Source organism: Dipodomys ordii, unplaced genomic scaffold, assembly GCF_000151885.1.
Source record: "Dipodomys ordii isolate 6190 unplaced genomic scaffold, Dord_2.0 Scaffold44, whole genome shotgun sequence".
In the NCBI taxonomy this organism is placed as follows: domain Eukaryota; kingdom Metazoa; phylum Chordata; class Mammalia; order Rodentia; family Heteromyidae; genus Dipodomys; species Dipodomys ordii.
The window spans coordinates 2,713,109-2,719,953 of NW_012267260.1; positions in this window are offsets into that span (position 1 = coordinate 2,713,109).

A 6,845-nucleotide genomic window follows, 5' to 3' on the forward strand; every position below is an offset into this window, starting at 1 on the left:
CCCCTCTGTACAGTATTTTCACAATACAAAATTTAAAAAAGGTCACCCTACAAAACATAATATATATTAAACTCCTGGAAAGCCAAAAAGTAACCATACATTTTAGCTCTGATGGAGCATGATTTTTATCTGTTTGTTCCCTTATATTGAAAGTGTTTACAACAGTGCTTGCCTTGTAACAGAAACTGAATTAAAAACCTGTTGCATGAAGAAAAAAAAAAGCATTGAGACATTTTCCATTTAGAAGAAATTGAAGTTGAGATTCATTTAATATGTCAACTCTGTACCTGAACATTGAGGACAACAGCAGGCCTAGGAAAGCCATTAAAAGCTTACAGAGAGGGCTGGGAGTGTGGCTCAGTGGTAGAGCACTAGCCTTGAGCACAGAGAAGCTCAGAGACAGCGCCCAGGCCCTGGGTTCAAGCCCCAGGACCAGCAAAAAACAAAAAACAAACTTACAGTGAGAGCAGAAGACCAGACAGAAATACTCAAGTGAGGCTCAAGTTCCTCAACTGTAAAGGAGGAGATGTTGCAAATTCTCTACAGTCCTGGTCCTGTGTTGATTTAAGCATACAGATTCTATGTCCCAGATGGTAGTTTCTAGAGGCTCGGAGGCTATGCCTTCTCAGTGGGGTGAAGAATATGTCTGTAGAGAATAGAGAGCATGTCTTCATTTTGCTACAGCATCTGGAGTATATTCCATTTGTATCTTGTAATGAGTCATTGCTTATTTAACTGAACAGATGGGACTGCCCTTGCCTAATTTTTAAAACAGAAATAAAATTAGAGATAATTTTTTAAAAGCCTCTAGGCATTGTATTAAAAAAATGATGTCCCCATACGTAGACAATATGCCCTGCGGTAAAGACCCTTGCTCCTGGCAGCCAACTACTCAGCTGCTTTGGACAGATGGCTTGTCAACCTCGTAACCCGCATGGGAATAATCAGGATGTAAGCACGGAGGAGGAAGAGAATCCCATGTCATGACGAATGTGAAAGGGTCCCCCAGCCTCCTCGCACCCCACCCCCCACTCCAGCCCACCCGGAGGGGCGTGGCTCAGTTGGATCCTTATCTGTGGTTGGGCTTTTTTTTTCTTTTATTTAACTTCCTCAGATTGAAAATGTTGACTGTCTTGTATCTACAAATAAAATCTCACTGCAAGAGTTTACCGATGTTAGAAATATGTGTTGATTATCATGGGGGGAAAAAGATAAATATTCTATATGCTTTTGCTCCTGCTTAGAAAGAAACAGGACACCACAAAAATAGCATGGTTACAACTTCTTTGGCAATCATCTGAACGAAGACAAAAATTGTGCCCACAAAGGTACCCATTGCAACAGTACTAACAACTCAGGGAGCGGTAACCTGACTGTTAAACAGCTGTGGGGCCCAAGCCCTCCGCCATCCTTGCATCACGGGTGGTATTTCCAGAAGAGTTTTATAGAGGGTTTTTTGTGTGTGTGTGTGAGTTTGTCAGTCATGGGTCTTGAACTCTGGGCCTGGGCGCTGTCCTTGAGCTCTTCAGCTCAAGGCAAGTGTTCTACCACTTGAGCCACCAGTGGAGAATGAGTTGCTATCTTCTTTTTGAGGTCTAGCAGTTATATTATTCCTTAATTTTAAAAGCTTTATTTTTTCCAAACAAGTAGTGGGTAAGTTCTCACTTGGTTTAGGAAAGTAACTTAGATTGTTTATCAATAGTCAAAGGTGAAAGATTCAATACAGAACCATACTCTCTTTTTCTCTCTTCCTCTCCTCTCTCTTTTCTCCTCCCTTTCCTGTCTCTCTTACACACACACACACACACACACACACACACACACACACCAGTAACTGCTTCCACGAATTTAAAGCCCAGAAAGCACTTACTTCCTGACAGTTTTGTGTGTGTGCCAGCATATAATAACACACCTACCACACAGTGTGACTCTCTATTCATAATCCTAAATATTAAAGAACATTGACATTTAACTAACATGGGTGTTTCTAGATTAAGCGTTAGATATGGTTGAACACTTCAGCACCTTTAGCTAAAGTGCATTCTTTGCACTGTAGATAAGAAGATATGAATAGATTACTACTTATAAAATGATGACTTATAATAGTCTCCTGTTGGAGCCAAATCTCAATAGCTAGTCTTGAGCAATTAGGGCATTTAACACCCAAGAGCTTCTTCCTTGGGCTTCATGTATGATGCTCCTATTTCCCAATAAAGCTAGAAGTGGGAGGTACTAGAAGTATTACCACAGTGTTAAATGAATTGCTTCTTAAGAGACTCAGGCCAAAGCTGAAGTGAACTTTCTCTTTCTTTTTCAGATAACTACCAACTCCTAACTTTATTGAGAAAAACTAGACCATGCAATATTGCAGGTATAATGGAGCACAGAAAAAGCACTCATGGGAAAACCAAGAGAGATCAAAGAAAGGGGGTACCATTGTCCAAAAAGAAATACATTCATTGCCTGACTTATGTAACTGTAACCTCTCTATACATCACCTCTATAACAACAATTTTAAAACTTAACAACAGAAATTGGAACCATAAATTTAAAAAAAAAAAGAAAAAGAAATGTCACTCTTCCCAAAGCTGGCATAAAGGAAGCAACAACTTGTTATCTAGAAGTGCAATGCAAGGTGCCGGCCAGACCAACAACCAACATCACAGCAGAAACAACAGGTCAGGTTTCATCGATTGTTCTTAGCCATTGTGGCTCAACACTATTGTTTCAAAACATCCAATCTCATTCTCCTCACCTTTGTCCTAAAGAACTCTCCCTTGCATCAACAGACTTGGAATATGGCGGTTGACTATGGTGTGTATGGTCTGTTCTCCCACAGAGAACCTCTGCTAGCCCCAACTGAATGCCATTGTCTTTGGAGGAAATGAACAAATTATCAAAGGACTAGCAACCATCTAGGTACAAGATGTAGGAATTTAGATAATGTTAAATATATAGCTTCCTCAAGGTAAGACCAGGGGGAATGTTGTAGACTGATGGGTGCTTTAACAATTCTTAAGATGATTAGACTCACAGGTAACCTTAGGCTTTATAAGGATCTTTAGAAAGAATTACACGAAAAATAGAAGTGAAGGTGATAGAAGGGGGGAGGGAGAGATAAAGACAGACATAGATGCAGATAAAATTATGAACTTAGGTGGCTCACAACTGGCTCATACTTGTAATCCTAGCTACTCAGGAAGCTGAGATCTGAGGATCACAGTTTTAATCCAGCCCAGGCAGGAAAGTACGTGAGACTCCTATCTCCAATAAACCACCAGAAAACCAGAAGCAGTGCTGTGGCTCAAGTGGTAAAGCACTAGCCCTTGAGCTGAAGAGCGGAGGGACAACACCCAGGCCCAGAGTTCAAGCCCCACGACCAGCACCACCCCCCCATCCCCAGAAAAAAAAATTAAGAACTTACTGGGTAAAAATGTCATCATCTCTCCTGTGCTGTGATTTCATTTGGTCAGGGAGTAACCCAGCATTGTCTTATAACATATTGAACACATATTCTTGACAGGCAGATTTTTCTCTAATAAACTTTAGGTTTCTCCCTTTGTAGCCCTAGGATCAGATCAAGTTTCCACCCAACTCAAGTGGGATTTTAGTTCTGGGGAGGTAGAAATCATTCAATCCAGGGAGAAACTGGTGGTAGAATGAGCATTCCCAACCTGGGTGTGACAACAAGTCCCAGAGGCTCCGGCCTCTGAGAACACACAGTCCCAGCTCTGAGACCTCCCTGATCTCACCTCGAACGTTAAACCCCGAGTGCCTAGCACTGTGACCTCTTGTCTCTGTGCACTTTTCTGGATTGGGACAGTTGTAAACTTCATCGATGTCCAGACCGTATTGGACACTTGAAGCTAATTATTCTCCCAAAACAACGTCCATCAAACGAGAGAGGGTGCAGTTTTAGAGGAACAGGGTGGCTGATCCTCCATTTTTGCATAAAAGATGAAGTATGCCTTACAGGAAGAAAATCCTCAAGGCTGAAGCTTACTTCTAGAAAGCAGAAACACTGCTGTGAGCACGCTGCAGAGACCTGGTGCTCCGGTTACACTCGCCTGACATGCTCAGGTGAGAGAGTCCTTCCACCCAGGCTCCTTAACTCATTTGACCTCACAACCAATCAGGAACTTCACACTGGGCCAGTTGCCGGGTGATACATTACAGCCAACAGCAAATCTCTGGCACATTCCCCTACAAGCCTCAAACAACTTCCTTCTCAGAGTCAACCCGCCACACTCCCCAGCTTTTACCAGGATTTGCCTCATGTGTCGTGTTACACGTTATACCTGTCACCAACTCCTGATCGTCTGGGATCACTGTGACCTGCGTCCCTGCCACCCTCTTTTCGAGAATTCTCACTGGTACACAGAGGACGGCAAAGCCCTTCATTCCCAGCCACCTCCCCAGGGGTCCGCTTGGACTGACTCAGTGCAGCTCGTTGGAAAGAAAATGAGGGGACCACAGGGCAGATCCCTGGATCCTTCTGGGTGCCTGAGAGATGACACATTTCCAGCAGCCCGCCCCAGCTCCATGACGTGACTGGCTGGTCAACACTTCAAGACTGGCCCTTCTCAACTCCTTCCCCAGACGGGCGCTGGGAGCGGGTTCCTCTGAGGCCTGAGTTTTTCTAGTTGCTACACTTATAAAAGATGAAAGTGAAATTCATTTTTTATTATGGTAAAATGTGCGGGACATCAGATTCTCCGCGTCAGCCACGCAGTTCGGCAGCACTTAGTACATCCACAGCACCATGCGGCCGCTGCCACTGTCCACTCCCACAGCCGTCGTCACTGGACACGGCCGCTCTCCACTCACAACTGATCTTTTACCAGGGAAGGATCTGGGGTTTGCATCAAGTGTGACGGGAAACCCTGGCCACCCCCATGCAGGGGTGTGCTACTGCGATTTCTTTTTTGTTGTTGTTGTTGGTCATGTGGGTCTTGAACTCTGGGCCTGGGTGCTGCCCCTGAGCTCTTCAGCTCAAGGCGAGCACTCTGCCAATTGAGCCACAGGTTTTCTGACAGTTAAATGGAGATGCGAGTCTCATGGACTTTCCTGCCTGGGCTGGCTTTGATCCACAATCCTCAGATCTAAGCCTCCTGAGTAGCTAGGATGACAGGCGTGAGCCACCGGTGCCTGGCTGCTATTTCTTTTTCAAGCGCATTCTGCTTGTGGAAGAAAACCCAGTTCCTCAGTTTTGGGTCTTCAGGGCCTTCCCCGAGTTATAACCTCCCCTGCTCCGTCGAAGCAGCTTGCTGCATGCACTGCTCTCCTTCCCGAATCTGTCCATTGTCTCTTGGTCTGCGGCCTTCTCTGCTAGTCTACACAGGCATGGTAAACTGGCACCCCTCACCCTACAGGCAGAAGAGATTTGGCTCCTATCTTTGTGTGCATACAGCATAGATTACACAACATGCAGCACATATCTTCAGATCTCGAAGTGATGCAGATTATGTTCATGTACATAAGTAAATGCAGATTGGGTGAAAAGTCTGATCCTGCCTCCCTGCTCTGTCTCAAAGAACTGAATGCTCATTATAATCCCGTTATCTGTGTCTTCAAATCTAACTACTCTGAATTCTGTGTGCCACAAAGACCAAAGCCCTGGGCAGTCCTCCAAGGATGTAGGTTGGCAATGCTGAACAGCCAAAAGTTTTCTTTTTGGTCAAGCTGGAGTGATAAAGAGCACCAATAACATGTGACTCAATGGTTAAGACCCTCAAGGAGGGGCTGGGAAGGTGGCTCAGTGGTAGAGCGCTTGCATTGCATGCTTGAGGCCCTGGGTTCGATTCCTCAGCACCACATAAGCAAAAAGAAACAAGCCGGAAGTGGCGCTGTGGCTCAAGTGGTAGAGTGCTAGCCTTGAGCTGAAGAGCTGAGGGACAGCGTCCAGGCCCAGAGTTCAGGCCCCATGACCGGACTCCCCCCCCCAAAAAAAAGAACCTCAAGGATCTCAGCTACCCTTCAATGTCCTGGTATGGAAACGATGAAGCTGCCGGAGTCCTCAAGAAACACAGCCCCACCTCCAGATGCACAGTTCTTCCCTTACAATGTCAAAAGCATTCAATTCCTTTTGTTAGCAGAAACTTGAGGTCCCAGGAGGTCCGGAAATGGGAAGAGCCCCTGCGGGCCAAGTTGGGGTTTGTGATATTGTCACAAAAATAAGAAGTTTAGAATACACGGAATAGAGACCAGAAAAGAAGTAAGGCAGAGCAAGGAAAGAATAGTCACACCAAAGAGTGTGGGCACATCTGGTAAGAGGTTACTGGGTGCTCCGACAGCTGGGGGGTTCATGGTGGGAAAGGGGGAAGGGAACATAGTTGAGTATGCTTGGGTGCTTGCTCCTCTCCGGGTCTGGACGATTGCTCTAACTATACCACTGGCTTTATCAGTTGGATTCAGAAAGATCAAGTCCGGCCCAACCAGTTTATTAAGTCGGGTCCTGGGGACCCGAGGTTTCCTCAGACACCCTTGGATGGCCTTTTTTGCTTCTTCTCTCCAAACACTTCAGTGATAAAGGAGTGATTTCACCAGATCCTCCCCAGGGGGAAGAAGGAATCCTTGCCCAGTTCAGCCCGGCTTGAGCAAGATCAGGAGCAGAGTCTGGGGCCTGCGGAGAGCTGAGTCCTGACAGTCCCTGAGTTCCTGGTTCCGCTTTCTCAAGCCTCACTGAGATTTCCGACCCAGAGGCCAGGGCTCTAATGCCTGCGACCGGCTCACCAGCCCAGGGGACAGGCACCGGAAGGCCGCCACAGAACCGCTTCCGGTGCCTTTAAGTCTCCCCCACCCCCGAGGGGGCGCTGGGAGGGGGGAGGGGAAGGGGGAGGGAGGGG